The sequence below is a fragment of the Pinus tabuliformis genome, chromosome X (genome assembly GCF_031772625.1).
Source record: "Pinus tabuliformis cultivar Carrire ecotype Pingquan chromosome X, CPIR1, whole genome shotgun sequence".
Lineage (NCBI taxonomy): Eukaryota > Viridiplantae > Streptophyta > Pinopsida > Pinales > Pinaceae > Pinus > Pinus tabuliformis.
This window is the reverse complement of record NC_142308.1, coordinates 892,660,752-892,678,676: the sequence shown is the minus strand read 5'-3', so window position 1 is coordinate 892,678,676 and position 17,925 is coordinate 892,660,752. Positions and strand designations below refer to the sequence as shown.

Here is a 17,925-nt window from a genome sequence, read left to right as displayed (position 1 = left end):
TTATGTAAAATCCAACAAACATTTGTTGGAACTACAAGTTTAATTTGTGTATTCTAAGCATTTCAAGGAGGCAAAAAGGTTGTTGTAATAGTCATTTTCCTAATATCGAGAAAATAGTAAAACAAACAATTATGGATAAATATATTATTACATTTAATTTTTTTATTTATTTAAAAGAAAAGCATATTGGATATAGTTATAATGTCTAACTTTCAAGTTTTTATTCAATACAGTCACAAATTATTTCTCAATGCATTTGGCCAGGTCACGAATATGACCTTAGGTTTCACATCAACCCCTTATACATTTCATATCAGCACATATGTAACAATAGTTTAAAATTGATGTCTTTTGGGTTCCAAGACTTGGTTATCATGGAGGCGATTAGTTTAATGTTAAATATTATCATAATTGTATCATTGCATCCTTTCATACCATTCAAAGCATAGGTAATTGGGTTTACACTCTACATTAATCCACCACCTCACTGTAGTTATCATTTTTCTATATTTTCTACAAGTGAATTGTATTTGGTATTATTGAGTTTCAGTACTTTACACAACTGGATTCATCCACCTCATACACACATTATAACTTCCATAAAATGGTGGGAATTGCAAGGGATGGTTGGAGCTAACCCATCCCACCCTTGTTCGTTGTCGGTATCGTCATTCTGCAACCGCCCCGCAAGAATGTCAGTGGTCTACTCCAAGGTCCTCACTCAAATCCTTTCTTAATTCTTCAATAATTTCCTATATCTTTTCCACTTTTATATGGTGGAAACATATCTATTGCTCGTTTCTAGTTTCTTCTACATTATTGAGGATCTTAATCTGAAGCTTCACATCATGCATTCATCATTTTAGGTGTACTTTTATGTTCCTTTGTAGTTTCATTTTTCCATGGTGAAACCCTAATTAACCTACTTATCTCTCTGTGGACAAGTTTTTCCATGCATATGCTCACCATGCTTCTTGAGAAAACTTTCCAAGGTAAGTCTTTTCTAGGGTTTGAAATCATTGATTATTGTAATTTTGATTCTCCTTGTTCATTTGCTTACAAAATTGTTTTTGTTTGGGAACAGTTACAACCTCGACACAATTTTCCTTTCGCTTTTCTCCAATGATTCAACTCATGGTTATTCCTAATTCACTTGGAAACTTTGCATGTTTCAGGGTCTTGGTCACTTCCCTTTTTGGCAGCAATTTAAAAGATTTCGATGGTTAAGTATTTCTTGTTTATTGTAATAAATTATGTCTGTCTCAATGGTTAAGGATTTCTTGTTTATTCATACAATTTGTCTGCATCATTTTTGTGCCAAGGGTTTCCACCTCTTTCAGAGATTTGTCTTATAGAATGAGATTGATGGCTTACTTATGTGGATGTTTTGTTATGTATTTTCATTAACTTAAGAGAGAAACTTTCCTTTTCTTAGAAATTGTGTAAAACCTTTATTATATATATTCAGCCCTGGTATAGAAAGTTTTAAACACAATATGAATTGTGTTTCTCTGTAGTTACTTATATTTTGTCTCAACTAGTCTTTTACTATCTCACATGTTTGTAAGACTAATGACCTATGATATCTTTATAGTTGGGTTATCCTTTGGGACTCGGGTTGTTGTTTTATGGTGACTTATTCTTGCGATTCTTGACTCTGACCATTTCATATATGATGATTCTATGTACTCTGTTCCATTATAAATAAAGAGAATAGGTTGTTTTCGTTTATGTAAAATGTTAGTTCTTCCATGACTAAACAAGTACCAGTGAGGCGATAATCTAACCTTGGAATTTGTCCTAACTCTTGGTACAACCATATGTTAGAGGAAAATGATTGTTGTCCTTTTTGTTTCCTACCTATGCTAAGGCTAACCCATCCCAAAAATTCCACGCTCATTTTCCTCTATTTTTAGGGTTTTACACATCAACCTTATTATGCATTGCAACTAACATTTTATTAAACTTGGCTTATTTGTTATTTTTATTTAAGGTTGGTTATGGAAAGTCGACATTTCAAATTTTGTTATATATGAGTACTATGTGTATGAATAAGTTTGTCATGATTCACATTACACCATTAGATATTCTATGCCACTATCGTTATTCCTATGAAAGGAAAGAACACTTCGTTACTAAATTAACTTCACAACAGAATTTGATCCAATGCACTTACTGAGGTTAACACAGTTCAATATTGGTTCCAAGATTATTAATATATTTATGTCAACCAAATTTAATCCAAGAAAAAGTATTACCTTTAACTCGTTCAATCATATATGTTTAAAGTGCTTAGTAAATATAGATTTTTCTTAAAATAATTAGTCATTTCCATTTTGTCCAAAAAACAATGTAAATCAATAGTATAAACTTATATGTGTCACTCAACCTTGTTAGAGGTGTTTGATAGGAAAGAAACTCTTAACTACCCAAACCGTGACACTAGAAATAACATCCATGTCTCCCCCTAAGCCTCCTAGCATTTAGAGTGATTGAAGGTAGTAACCATTCTAAACCTCAAGACCCTGGTCTAGTCTAGAATGTTCATTCAGGTTTCCACTAGTTGCCAACAACTCTAGAAAGCCCTTGCGACTCTTAACAACATCCTTTCAAAAACTTATTCTTTCTTACACCTTACTTCCCCTCCTCACTCTGTTGAGCTTCCCAACTGAGGGATTTCTCCTTAATCCCTCCAGGGAGGAATTGTTTAACCGCCTGGAGCTTAAGATATTATTTATCAAGTTTTTCCCATTATCTCTTTAACTAGACATTATTTAACAAGTCATTAATAATAACAACATCATAATTTCAAAAACTTGAACCGGTGACCAGACCAGTCCACCTAATAAACTAGGTTTCAAACCAAAACCGGTCAAACCGGGACTGGTCAGATCTCAATGAACTAGTTTAAAAAGAAATGCCTTAAATATTTAATTTTTAATTAAAAAGAAACTATTTTTAAGATTTAAAACCATGACTCCTAGCCAATAGATACAAAATATGCAAAGTTTTCTCATTTATATACCATGTAAAGGTGAATATATAAAAATGGCACTAGATGAAATACATATCATTGACGAAATTCATAAGAAATGAGGCTCTAAATGGCCTATAAAGTCCAAAAAGAATGCTACAAGCTATGAAGCCATTGGCCTACTACAAGACTACAAGTCTAGACTCTACATGTGATAAATCATCAGATTCATCACCACTACTAAACACGTGATTATCATCATGAGCTACATAGACATCATCTGGTCCAGAGTTTGAGGATGTCTCAGCCCCATTTGCAACCTCAATAGAACTTCCATGAATAACAATAGAAGTGGACCTAATGGAAGCATGAGTTGGTCGAGTTGCATGACTAATGCTTTCCATTGGTTATTCTCCTTTGCTTAGTGTGGCTACTAATCATGGTTTTGATGGTACCACAAAATATGCTTCATCCCCTGCTAATGCAATGTCAATATAAAAATCAATATCAAACATAGGATCTTCAATCTCCTCCACCCATTTTGATGTTGGATCGATATCATCTAACACAATGGGATCTAGATCAAGAGTTTTGTTCATCATTTGGTTCTACCTTAGTTGGAGGATGTATTGCATGAAGACAAGATCATTGAACCAATTTTTTTTCCAAAAAGTTTCTCTTCTTCATGTGTTTCCGCTAAAACACAAACCAATTGCACTCACAACCTGAAGCACTACTAGTTTGGCTGAGGACTCTAATTGAAAACTTTTGGAATTGAGTAAATTCGACGCCAAATGAATCCCATCAATGTGTTGAAAAGAAAAAGACATTAATTAGTAACTTTGTTTATTTCATTAATTATTTACAAATTACAAGTATTTATAGATAATTTGAATTGTAATTTTGTAAAAAAATTAACTTGAAAAGAGTAAGTTCAATTCTATGTATTTCCAACTTGTCTGCATGGATAGGGACCATGCGCTCCAAGAAATCAATCAATCCATCTCTGACCTCCCCATCCTACAGATGCCCTAGCCGAGATTTATAATGATACTTTTAGTTCAAAAAAATACCCAGTTGCATCTATAGGATGATGGAGTTGATTGTTCCATCTTTTATCAATGATATCCCATATATGGCCATATTTAGTTAAACTGTCCTTGTAAGTTTCCCGTATCTGATCCTTTTCATGATCCATAGCCTCATAAATGTAGCCCATGGAAAAATTTTCCCCATCCACCATTCTTAGAACCTTAACCATGGGCTTCGTATTTTTCAGAAGATCTACAACCCTTTTCCAAAAATAATTGTCAAACACTTTCTTTTTTGTGTTTTTGTCATATTGTCTACGAGCCCACTGAGATTCAATCCAATCATCAGAAGAAAACATTTTTTGCATGTCTTTCTATTGAGCATTGAGACATTGCAACGTGAGGAAGTGAGTTGCAAATCGCGTAACAGTAGGCCTAACACGATCTTTTCCCATAGTGTTTTCCTCATTACACTTAATACCCATGAGTGGTTGTAAATGTACTTTTTAATGCACTTTTCATGCTCTATATTGTTTTTTTCCCACCCCACTTTTCCTATCTCCTCAATCATGAGGTCTATGCAATGTGCAACACATGGAGTCCAAAATAAGGTCCTATCTTTGGACTGAAGCATCTTTCCAGCAAGAACATAGTTTGAGGCATTATCTTTGATGACCTGCACAACATTCTACTCCACCATTTCCTGAATAATGTCATCCAAAATCAAATAGAACGGTTGCATCCTTCATCTTATCAGATGCATCAACTAATCTAAAAAACATGGCTCCTTGAGGGAAAGAAACAAGGAAATTACTGATAGTGCAATTTTTTCCATTGGTCCATCCATATGACATGAAGGAACAACTTGTTTTTAGCTATGAATTTATATAGTCAGTCAAATACTCATCAATGGAAGAATTCTCCTTTTTCAAAAGATCTCCCCTTAAGTCATGCATACTAGGACCTTTCAAACCCTTTCCTATAGCTATAACAGAGTCCCACATAGCTTGGTAATAAGGTGACCGAGCAACATGAAATGGTATATCTGCATCATATCACCATCTAACAATGTATTGATATGAAGTTTCTTTGCATTATTCTTTTCAATGTTGATCCAAAGTGGGTTGATAACTTGGCTGGGAGGAAGTTGGATTAGAAGAAGCAATGGTGGGAGAGGATGAGAAATAAATCTGGATGTTTTTTCTCTTTTTTCGTTTTGATTTTTGGCCAAGAGAAGGAGGAACATAGTGAAAGGGGTCATTGGTGGAAGGGATAGAATAGGAGTCTCGAATCTCATAATCATCACACCCACTTCTTTTCATGGTTTCTAATAATTCCCTCTTCCTTGCAGTGTCATCTTGAATGGCCTTCTCGCTAGCCTTATTCTCCTCAAACTTTTGAAACTTGGAAATGTATTATTCCCTAACAGGACCTAACACTTCATTTGGTGCTTCACATGGCTTTACTTGGCCTCTTACAATAGCCAATTGTTTTTTCAATATGAGAATACCCCCACCTCCAATACATTTACGGAAAAACTTTCATATCATTTTTGCATCAATTAATTCACAATGAGCCCATGCAATGTCCTCGGATTTTGGAGCCATGTTGGCATGAAATAATACAAATTTGCAAAGAAATCTTCCATTTCAAAAAAAATTGTAGTTAAGAAAAATGAAAAACTAAAGATAAATTTAGGAAAACAAATGCACATGTAGTCTATAAATTTTGATAGCATAGAACTAGATATTTGATAGCATAGAAAAAGTAAAAAAATTTAATACATGGATAGCAGTGAAGTGAAGATTTTTTCAAGCTAAAATCCTTACTTGGAAATGGAAGCTAGGTTCCTTAGCCTCATCTTGAATATGCAAACTCCACTAACATCTCAAAATCATCTCAAAAATATCTCTAACTCCAACCGCAAGCCTCCAAGATGACTACTCCAACAAAAACTCGAAATGAGATGTCTGAGAGAAATGATAAGGGTAAACTCTTTTTAAAGGCTTGGAGAGGATGATTTTGGAGGTAAACAACCCTTATTTTCCCTCCAAAACACCCTAGAACCTTCCTAAAATGCATTGTATGGGTTTGTCACAGGCATGGCAGTTAACCAACCGGTTTAGGATGGAATCGTCCATTTTGACCATAAACTGCCCAGTTCTATCCTAAATCGGTTGGGTAGGACCGATTTATGTGATTTTTGGGTGAGGAGGGAGCGTAAACGTGATCTTTCTACTGGTTTGACCCAGTTGGCTAATGAACTAGCTTGTTTGATCAGTTTCTGGTTCAAGCCGATCAGTTTTTAAAATATTGGACAACATAGATTCCTACATTCCTTTACGAGTGTTACACAGCATTTTGTCACTATCCCTGTACTCCCCATTCCATGATCCTAAAGGACCTCTACAGTGAACCCTGCATGATTTTCATTCATGGAGAAACTCCCATTATCTCCCTCTTCATGAGTAGATCATTTCCCTTTTGCACCATTTCCCTTGAAACTTCTGTTTTTCCCAATTTACAAGACCGACGCTAATGACCTTTGTCTCTGTTGCACCGATGTGAAAATATTAGCACTATTCCCTAACCAGATTGGTGTGACTGAGATGTGTTCCAGTTGTTAGAATCAGTCTTGTCAGTCCTCTGTCAGAGTCAAATTCATCAAGGTTCATTTCTCATCATTTTCAGTCATCAAATTTCATTTTGGTAAAAAAGAGTCATTTTAATTCTAGAGTCCAGGGTTTTGTCTCCAGAGGTGTGAAATAACGCTTGCAGGCCAGAGGCAGGTTCAGTAAGTTTCACTTCAAGATTCACATTATTAATAATGCTGAAGGACGTTTCTTCTTCAAAACTCTGTTTTGAAGAAGAAATTAGTAAGTTCATTTGATACATGATTGATAAGATTTTATAGTGTTGGAAATAATACTGAGAGGGGGGGTGAATCAGTATTATTAAGCAATTTACCAAATCTTCCTAATTTGATCTTTTGAATTATTCTTGCATATCAGTACCATAAAATAATGAGCTTGAATAAAGAAAATAGACAGTCACACCAAAGAACACAAGATGTAAGGTGGAAACCCAATGCGGGAGAAAACCACCTGCTGCAATATGTCTCTATCTTCTTTCAAGAAATTCTTTTACAATGATTTTGTACTGGTGCAGTCCTTTACCAGCACGCAGGCTGCAACCTGCAGAGAGCTACAACTCTCTCTCGTTTTCCAGTTTCTCCTGGAAGGGAGCTACAACCCCCTACTTCTTTTCATGAAGAATCAAATGATCAACAAGTATATAACAGATACAGTCCACTACAGATATCAGATCAGTAATTACAGAAATAACCCAGAACACCTTATGAACAGAAATATACAGTCAACAGATCATCTTAAGACAGGGACGCATATTTTCTTTCTGAGGCCTGCGACTGGACGCAGTCTACCCTCCGCTGTTCTGCGTGCAGACGCACTGTTCCTCTATGCTTTACTGCGACCGGCGCACCCCGAAACACTATCGCGCCGCGTCTTTTGCTTCAGAGACGCACCCAATAACACAGTCGCGCCGCGTCCTTTGCCTCAGAGACGCACCTGAGCCTTTACTGTACTGCGTCCCGGCGCACTTGCCCTTCACTGAACCTGCGTCCCTTCAGATATAAAAGATATGAGGACTTCAGAACCAACCCAAACACTCAGATCCACAGATTTGATCATGCGCCATAGAGATCACAGTCCATTAGAAGATTTGCCCTCATAGATCTGGACTAGATCTCACCAAAAGATATTCAACCAAGATGATGCTTAATCCAAATGAACTCCTTTGCTTTATATAGGCAAGCTTCTCCCCAAAACATGGAACAATACCACGAGCCGACACCATAGAAACACAAAAACGTCGGCTAGATACCACGCAAGAAACCCCCACGTGCTTTTCTCTGCCTTGAAATGTGTGCACTGGGCGGACGCACCTCCTGAACGGCTGGCCGGCGTCCCTGGACGCAGGTTCTGTATGGTATACCTGCGGGGACGCAGTTGCTGAACATATTTCCTGCGTCCTTCTTGATTTATCACCTGAAAGGGTTTGCCATCAAGGACAACACCTGAATCATAATGCCAACAATCTCCCCCTTTGGACTTGATGGCAACCACATAATCTTCAGCTTCATTCTCCCCCTTTGACATCAAGAGCAAAGGGTATGCTCCCCCTATGCTCATGCATCTCCAGATCTGTAACCAGAAATCCATCATGAAGGAGATAGAGACATATTGCAGCTATTTCCAAGATCTCCTTCTCCATAATGCCAACAATGCATTATGTGCTCCCCCTGAGCCTATACCACCAATAGGAAGATGATCAACAGTAAGATGATGCATCAACAACCCCCAGCTTTTGCCTGAGGTATTCAAAAGTGTCCCTGGGCAATGGTTTGGTGAAAATATCAGCAACTTGTTCCTTAGAAGGAACATACTCCAACTTGACCTTCTGTTCAAGTACTTGTTCCCGGAGAAAATGGTACTTGATTGGTATGTGCTTGGTTTTTGAATGCATAACCGGATTCTTTGAGATGCTGATTGCACTTGTGTTGTCACATAAGATAGAGATTGGAGGTGTACAAGTGATTTGATAATCCTGCAAAGTCTGCATCATCCAAAGGAGTTGGGTGCAACAAGATGCAGCAGCAACATATTCTGCTTCAGCTGTAGACAAGGCAATTGAACTCTGTTTCTTGCTGAACCAAGAGACCAGTCTGGGGCCCATAAAGAACGCACCACCACTTGTGCTTTTCCTGTCATCCACGCTTCCGGCCCAATCTGCATCTGTATAGGCATGAAGAGTAAGATCTGTATTTCTAGGATACCATAAGCCATAATTTTGAGTCCCTTGAAGATATTTGAAAATTCTCTTCACTGCTTGAAGATGAGTCTCCTTCGGATTTGCCTGAAATCTTCCAACTATTCCAACTGCATGCATGATGTCTGGTCGGGTACCTGTTAAATATAGTAAACTTCCAATCATAGATCTGTAGGTTGGTTGATGTACTGCTGCAGATTCATCATTTGCACTGAGACTGCATCCTGTGACCATGGGTGTACATACTGGTTTTGCATCTTCCATGCCATATTTCTTCAAAATCTGCTTGAGATACTTGGTTTGAGATAAAAGGATTCCTCCTTCCTTTTGTTGGATTTGCAAACCAAGAAAGTATGTCAGTTCTCCTAGCAAGGACATTTCAAATTCTTTCTGCATGACTGAGGCAAAGCTTTGACTCATAGCTTCTTCATTGCTGCCAAAAATAATGTCATCTACATACACAACAAGTATTAGCAATTTGTCATTTTCAATTTTTATATATAGATTGCTATCTGCTGAACCTTTTGAAAAACCTTGTTGATGAAGATATTTGTCCAACCGGTAGTACCAAGCCCTTGGGGCTTGTTTGAGACCATAGAGAGCCTTTTTCAATCGGCATACAAGATTTGGATCATTTCCAAGAATGAACCCATCTGGCTGTTCAATGTACACTTCTTCTTCCAAGTCTCCATTCAGAAAGGCTGATTTTACGTCCATTTGAAATACTTTGAAATTCTGAAAACTTGAGAGAGCAAGGAACATTCGGATGGCCTCAAGTCTTGCAACAGGAGCAAAAGTTTCTTCAAAGTCTATTCCTTCTTGCTGTGCATATCCTTTACAAACAAGTCTGGCTTTGTTTCTAATTACTTCTCCATTTTCATTCAATTTATTTTTGAAGACCCATTTTGTTCCGATAACATTCTTATCCTTTGGTCTAGGAACCAGCTCCCAAGTGTTGTTCTTTTCGATTTGCTCAAGTTCTTCATCCATTGCTTTCACCCAACATTCATCTTTGCATGCCTCTTTCACATTTTGTGGTTCAGTAGAGGAGAGTAATGCCAAATAACTTGAAGCTTCTGCAACTGTTCTTCTAGTTTGTATACCTGCTTCTTTCTGTCCCATGATCTGAGATTCTGGATGGTTCTTTTGAACATATCTGGATGGAGTCTTTTCTTCTATTCTTGTTCGTTCTTCTGCTTCTTCGTGAGGTTCTTCTTGAGATTCTTCTTGCGGTTCTTCTTCTTCATCATTCTGTCTTTGAGGGTAGCTTTCATCTTCTTCGATGTCTTCACGATGTATTTGCCTAGGAATGTATCCCTTCTCATCAACCACTACATCAATGCTGTCAACAATTTTGCCAAGTCTTTTATTGTAGCATTTGTATGCTTTGCTATGTGGAGAGTACCAAGAAGAATGCCTTCATCTGCTCTAGGATCAAGTTTACCAAGCTGCTCCTCAGTATTCTTGATATAGCATTTGCTCCCAAAGATTTTGAAGTGCTTTACCGAAGGAGTTTTACCACTCCAGAGCTCATGAGGAGTTTGAGTGCTGTTCACTCGGACATTTGTCTTGTTGAGAATAATAACCGCCGCATGTGCAGCTTCACCCCAGAAGGTTGCAGGGGTTCCTGATTCATCAAGCATAGCACGAGCCATTTGCTGGATTGTTCTGTTCATTCTTTCAACAACTCCATTTTGCTGAGGAGTTCTAGCTGTAGAAAATTCTCTCCTTATCCCATGTTCATCACAGAAATCGAAAAATTCATTTGAAGTAAATTCCCCACCTCTGTCAGATCTGAGGCACTTAATTTTGTGACCTGATTCATTTTCAACCAAGGCTTTGAAGGATTTGAATTTTTCGAATGCTTCATCTTTGTGCTTCATAAGTCCTAACCAAACAAACCTGGAGAAATCGTCAATAAATAATATCAAGTATTCCTCTCCTCTAGGTGTTCTTTTTCTGAATGGTCCACATACATCTGTATGTACTAGCTCAAGAGGCATGCTGGCTGATCCTTCTTTCTCTGGAAAGTTAGTTCTGGTTTGTTTTCCAAACTGACATGATCTGCATATGGTGTTGTCAGGAATTTTGATATCTGGAAGATCGCGAACTGCCTGATATTTGCAAGCTTTCCTTATTTGTGAGAAGCTTAGATGTCCCAACCTTCGATGCCATAACCAGTGCTCTTCATCCTTGCTTAGATAGCATTGTTGTTGTCCTTCATCAAATATGTATAGATTATTTGGAGTTCTTTTTCCTTTGAGAACTGTTTTACCTGTATCAAGATCACGAACAAGGCATCCATTTGATCTGAATATAACCTCGGTTCTTTGATCACACATCTGGCTGACACTTAGTAGATTATGCTTCAATCCATCAACAAACAAAACATTTCCAGCCTTAACATCTTCTTTTAAAGGAGCAATACCTTTTCCTTTTATAGTTGCAGGAGTATCATTTCCAAAAGAGACTTTCTTTCCCTTTTCTAAATTAGAATAAGACTCAAGTTTTTCTTTATCACCTGTCATATGCTTCGAACATCCACTGTCAATGTACCATAGATTTTCTTGTCCTTCTGCATAAAATGCTATCCCACATCTTTCTGTTTGAGGTTCCTTTATTCTCCATGTTTTGGTGCCTGAGGCTTGTTCCTTTTTCTGCTCTTGTACCTTTCTTTCCGGAAACCTGCTTCTGCATTCAAAGTCTTTATGTCCAAAATTATTGCAAATAGAACATTCAACTTCATTTTCAAGAGCTGAAAAGTTGTTATAGGTCCTTTTTGTAATCCCTGTCATACTTCTTTGTTTTTGAGCTTCCCTAGTCATGATTGTTTTATACGCAACACATTGAGCTGCTTTGTGACCAAAGTTATGGCAAGAAAAGCATTGTCCATTGAAGAAGCTTCTGCGATTATTGGATCTACCAGCCAACTGATTGTAATTTCTATTTTCATCTATTCTTGAACCAAATTGAGAAGATTTTACCTGTGGCTGGTTGTGGCTTTTGCTGGATTGCCCCTGATAGTTTCTGTTTGACATTTGTCCCTGCTTTACCTGATGATCTTCCTTGTGCTTTTGCTCATTTCTTCTTGCTGCATCAAGATAACTTTTTGAAGTGGATGCTTGAGAAGTTTCTCCATTATAGCCCAAACCTGTCTTATTTAGTGGAGACCGCTGCACACTGATAATCTCATCCAAAGTTTCAGATCCTTTGACAAACTTGAGATTAATAGTTTTTGTTTTCTCAATTTCTTTTCTAAGACCAACAATTTCACCTTCTAATTTTTCAAGATGTTTTTCCTTTTCATCAATTTGAAATTGTAGAGTATCAATAATCATGTTCTTTTCTTCTATGCATCTCTTGAGTCTAGTAATTTCATCATAAAGGTTATCCACATCTACAGCATCCTCATAATCATCATCTTCAAATGCCATTAACAACCTATATTTATTACCTTGTTCATCTTCATCACTGTTTGATAAGCCATCACTATCTTCATGGGTGTAGTAGCTTTTCTTATTTGCGCTTTGTTTCTTGTTCCATCTAACTGGTTCCTTTCCTTTATCCTTATAAGAGCATTTTGCAGCATAATGACCTACTCTTCCACAAGCAAAGCATTTGAAAGGTAGCTTACCTCTGAACCTTCCAGAACCTTTTTGAAGATTTCTGACAAAATTTGATTCTTCTTCCTCTTCTTCTGGATCATGGCTTGCTTCATAGTAATCTTCTTTGCCTGATGCTTTAAAAGCAGCCTCCCTTCTGTCTGATGGTCCTCCCTTTCTCATTTCATAAGCAGTTAGAATTCCATGTAGCTGAGACATAGTAAGAACACGGAGATTTTCTTTTTCTTCTATTGCAGATACTTTGGATTCAAACTTGGGGGATAATGATCTTAGAATCTTTTGAACTACTATGGACTCCTTTACTTCTTCACCCAAATTTTTCATACAATTAACAATCTCATCTACCCGAAGAAAATAATTAGCCACACTTTCATCATTATACATCTTGAGAGTCTCATATTGAATCCTGAGAGTTTGAAGTTTAGCTTGTTTTACCTGTTCATCTCCTTCATAGCTTGTGATCATTTTGTCCCATATTTCTTTTGCTGATTTGAAGTGCATTACCTTCATGAATTCTGTTTGGGATATACTTCCTAATAGAGTACTGACTGCTTTTGCATTTGTTTCATACTTCTTTTTCTCAGCTGGATCTGTAGGAGTAGCTGAAGGAAAAGCATAGCCTGTTTCTACAATGTCCCAAACTTCAGTACCAAGAGATTGAAGATATGCAGTAACTCTTACCTTCCAATAATTGAAGTTTGTCCCATCAAAAACTGGTGGCCTGATTGATGCTTCTCTCTCGTAGTTGCTCATGATGAACGATCTACCTTCAAGCGATCAAGCTTTTCTGAAGGACCTGCTCTGATACCAATTGTTGGAAATAATACTGAGAGGGGGGGTGAATCAGTATTATTAAGCAATTTACCAAATCTTCCTTATTTGATCTTTTGAATTATTCTTGCATATCAGTACCATAAAATAATGAGCTTGAATAAAGAAAATAGACAGTCACACCAAAGAACACAAGATGTAAGGTGGAAACCCAATGCGGGAGAAAACCACCTGCTGCAATATGTCTCTATCTTCTTTCAAGAAATTCTTTTACAATGATTTTGTACTGGTGCAGTCCTTTACCAACACGCAGGCTGCAACCTGCAGAGAGCTACAACTCTCTCTCGTTTTCCAGTTTCTCCTAGAAGGGAGCTACAACCCCCTACTTCTTTTCATGAAGAATCAAATGATCAACAAGTATATAACAGATACAGTCCACTACAGATATCAGATCAGTAATTACAGAAATAACCCAGAACACCTTATGAACAGAAATATACAGTCAACAGATCATCTTAAGACAGGGACACATATTTTCTTTCTGAGGCCTGCGACTGGACGCAGTCTACCCTCCGCTGTTCTGCGTGCAGACGCACTGTTCCTCTATGCTTTGCTGCGACCGGCGCACCCCGAAACACTATCGCGCCGCATCTTTTGCTTCAGAGACGCACCCAATAACACAGTCGCGCCGCGTCCTTTGCCTCAGAGACGCACCTGAGCCTTTACTGTACTGCGTCCCAGCGCACTTGCCCTTCACTGAACCTGCGTCCCTTCAGATATAAAAGATATGAGGACTTCAGAACCAACCCAAACACTCAGATCCACAGATCTGATCATGCGCCATAGAGATCACAGTCCATTAGAAGATTTGCCCTCATAGATCTGGACTAGATCTCACCAAAAGATATTCAACCAAGATGATGCTTAATCCAAATGAACTCCTTTGCTTTATATAGGCAAGCTTCTCCCCAAAACATGGAACAATACCACGAGCCAACACCATAGAAACACAAAAACGTCGGCTAGATACCACGCAAGAAACCCCCACGTGCTTTTCTCTGCCTTGAAATGTGTGCACTGGGCGGACGCACCTCCTGAACGGCTGGCCGGGGTCCCTGGACGCGGGTTCTGTATGGTATACCTGCGGGGACGCACTTGCTGAACATATTTCCTGCGTCCTTCTTGATTTATCACCTGAAAGGGTTTGCCATCAAGGACAACACCTGAATCATAATGCCAACATATAGTTCTTCAGGCAGCCCTGCCCATCTTGCTAGGTTCAACAGCTCCTATCCCTGCAAAGAATCAAGAAAAAGTCATCATTTCAAAGCCAAAAGTCAGAGGAAAACGAGAAATCAGAGTTTGTGTCCAAGTTGTCAAAGTGCCAAGAGTCTACAACTTTACAAAATGAATTTGCCAAAATCTTAGTCATCAAGATATTTTCATTGATTGAAGGGCCATTTGCATCCAAAAAGATCTAATTGAAGGGTTAAAGGACAAATTTTTTTTTTAGGCCGTAATTGTGTTGACAGTCAACGGGCGGCACATACAAAGAGCGCGCGACGCACTGGGCATCATTTGTCAGTGCATTTTTGTGTGCGCGTGGTGCACCAAACCAGCGCGATGCACTGGGAGTGCGCGCGACGCGTTGAGCCTTTCACCCTGCATTCATCACTGTTTTGTGATTTTTCAATTCAAATCATCTTTTCGACAGCGCTATCATACATTCTTCAGTTCAGAAGCGGTCCACATATGAATTGGACCCGGATGATCTATCCAGTGTTCGAATCTGAAGTTGAAAGACATCCAAAGAATGTGTTTTTCTATCAGGATTCTTCTGATACAGGTTCCTTCATTCTGGGTATTCAAACAGAATGGCAATTGCAGCAAATGATTCGCTTTGGTAACAATAGTCTCATAGCAGCTGACACAACATTTGAAATTAACAAGCTCAAGTATCCTTTGTACACTCTTCTCGTCTTTGATTCAAACTACCATGCTCTCCCTGTGGCGTGGGTTATTACGCGAAGTTTTGCAAGTGATGATGTTCGTGGACCAAGGCACTTCGTATGAAAGTAAGGGAAGTTGCAGAAACAGAAATTGCCCCTATAATTGTAAAGTACTGGGAACGAGCAGAATTTCTATTTGAGATTGTGCCAAAGCTCGCGAACATTAAAGTGGCTGGAGGCACCATTAAGGGATATGGCTGCCCTGGTCTATCTATTCTTGGGAGTGCTCTTGCAATGACTGAACTTGCAAGGGTAGATGCTAGCTGTTCTACATTTATGATGGTTACAATTTCAATGTGTGGAAGTGAGGATCAAAAGAAAAAAAAATACCTACCAGCTTCAGCTCGACTTGATATTATAGCATGTTGGGCTTTGATTGAATCCAACTATGGCAGTGATGCAAGCTCTTTGAACACAACAGCAACCAAGGTGGAAGGTGGTTGGAAGTTAGATGGCCAAAAACGATGGATCGGAAACAGTACCTTTGCAGACATACTTATAGTTTTTGCCAGGAATACAACCACAAATCAAATCAACGGGTTTATTGTGAGAAAGGGTGCTCCTGGGCTGAGGGTAGCGAAAATGAAGAATAAAATTGGGCTGAGGTGTGTTCAGAATGGGGACATTACTTTGACAGGTGTTTTTGTTGCTGACGAAGATAGATTGCGAGATATCAATTCTTTTCAAGATACAAACAGGGTGCTTTTTGTATCATGTGTGATGGTTGCTTGGCAGCCCATTGGTATCGCAATGGGTGTCTATGATATGTGTCACAGGTATTTACAGGAAAGAAAGTAGTTTGGAGTGTCATTAAATTCTTTCCAAATCAACCAAGATAGAATTAAGGAGGTATCTGACAGCAACATTAATCATTCACATTCTTGGTGGTGGGATGGCCACGTAAGTCCAAAACATTCGAGATGGCTTAAGGACAACTTGGCAGATATGGATCTCAAAGTTAAAGACATGATGAAACTTATAGAATAAAATGCAGACTCCTTTGCCAAATGTGCAGAGATGTACTATAAGAAACGACCAGAACTTATTAGTTTAGAAGAAGAAGTCAAAGAGGTTATCATGCTCAGTGCATCTGCAAGCAAGCTTTCCAAGTTAAAAGAACAAGCAGAAGAGTATGCAACACTCATCATGGAAGAACTAGACCCTGATCATTTGGGATACATTGAGATTCAAAATCTGGAGATGTTGCTGCTGGAGGTTCCAAATGAAAATGCAAAACGTGGGAACACCAGCGTTAATTTGAGCCAAATGATAAGCTAGAAGCTGGCGCCCACCAAGATAAACAATCCAGTTGAAAGGTGGTTGTAGAAAACAAAATTCTTTGTTGAAGACAACTGGCAACGCATCTGGGTTCTTCTGCTATGGCTTTGTATACTTGCAGGTCTATTTACATGGAAATTCATACAATACAGGCATAGAGCAGTATACCATGTGATGGGTTACTGCGTGTGCATGGCTAAGGGAGCTACAGAGACACTCAAATTTAACATGGCATTGATTTTGCTTCCTGTTTGTAGAAATACCATTACATGGCTCCGCAATAAGACCAAGCTTGGTGTTAGCAATTCCATTTGATGACAATCTCAATTTCCACAAGGTAATTGCAGTAGCAATAGCAATAGGAGTGGGGCTTCATGCAGGAGCACATTTAACATGTGATTTTCCCCGTCTTCTCCATGCATCAAATGAGCAATATGTGCCCTTGCAATAGTTTTTTGGACATAAAAGGCCTCCCAACTACTGGTGGTTTGTCAAAGGAGTTGAGGGCATTACAGGTGTTATTATGGTGGTCATCGTGGCAATTGCATTCGTTCTAGCCACTACGTGGTTCGGAAGGAATAAACTTAATCTTCAAAAACCATTGAAAAGGCTTACAGGATTCAATGCTTTCTGGTGTTCACACCACTTATTCGTAATCGTCTATGTGTTGTTGATAGTCCATGGTATATATCTGTACCTCAGCCACAAATGGTACAAGAAAACGACATGGATGTACCTTGCAGTTCCAGTGTGGTTATATGGTGGAGAAAGAACTCTGAGAGCTTTCAGATCAGGTTGCAAATCCGTTAAAATCCTCAAGCTCCAGGAGACGATTACTTGAGTGTCCACATCCGAACCTTGGGTGATTGGACAACAGAACTTAAGAGGATATTTTCTAGGGTTTGTGAACCCCCTACTGCCAATAAAAGTGGTCTACTGAGGGCTGACACTACACTGGTAGCTGACAATGGAGTCCCAGTATGCAGATTTCCCAAGCTTTACATTGATGGACCTTATGGAGCTCCGGCCCAAAATTACAACAAATATGACATTCTGTTACTTGTGGGTTTGAGAATTGGGATGAGAATTTTAGGGTGCTCCATATAGCTCCGAATGGAAGTTTTTATGTACAAATATAGGCATTCAAAAAACAGGACGACATTTCCAAAAAATTGTTATCGAAACTACTTCTATTTTTGCAATTTTCAACAACATAAAGAGACATGGCGAGGTTCTGATGGCATTCATGGTGAAATCATCAGAAATTAGACCGTTGTTTGGTCAATTTAGTGTGATCTAAATTGATATGTAAAATGTCAATCCGGGGTTCGTAAACTAACGAAGTGAAGTGTACTATATGTACTAGATAACCATTTCCTTAATCTTTTGTC

General features: G+C 38.5%; 2 pseudogenes; both read left to right on the top strand.

The window, feature by feature from the left end:
* Positions 1-15,312: 15,312 nt before the first annotated feature.
* LOC149142561 (acyl-coenzyme A oxidase 4, peroxisomal pseudogene) lies at positions 15,313-16,243 on the top strand (annotated as a pseudogene).
* Positions 16,244-16,273: 30 nt separating this feature from the next.
* On the top strand, positions 16,274-17,641 carry LOC149142560 (respiratory burst oxidase homolog protein B pseudogene; annotated as a pseudogene).
* Positions 17,642-17,925: the final 284 nt, after the last annotated feature.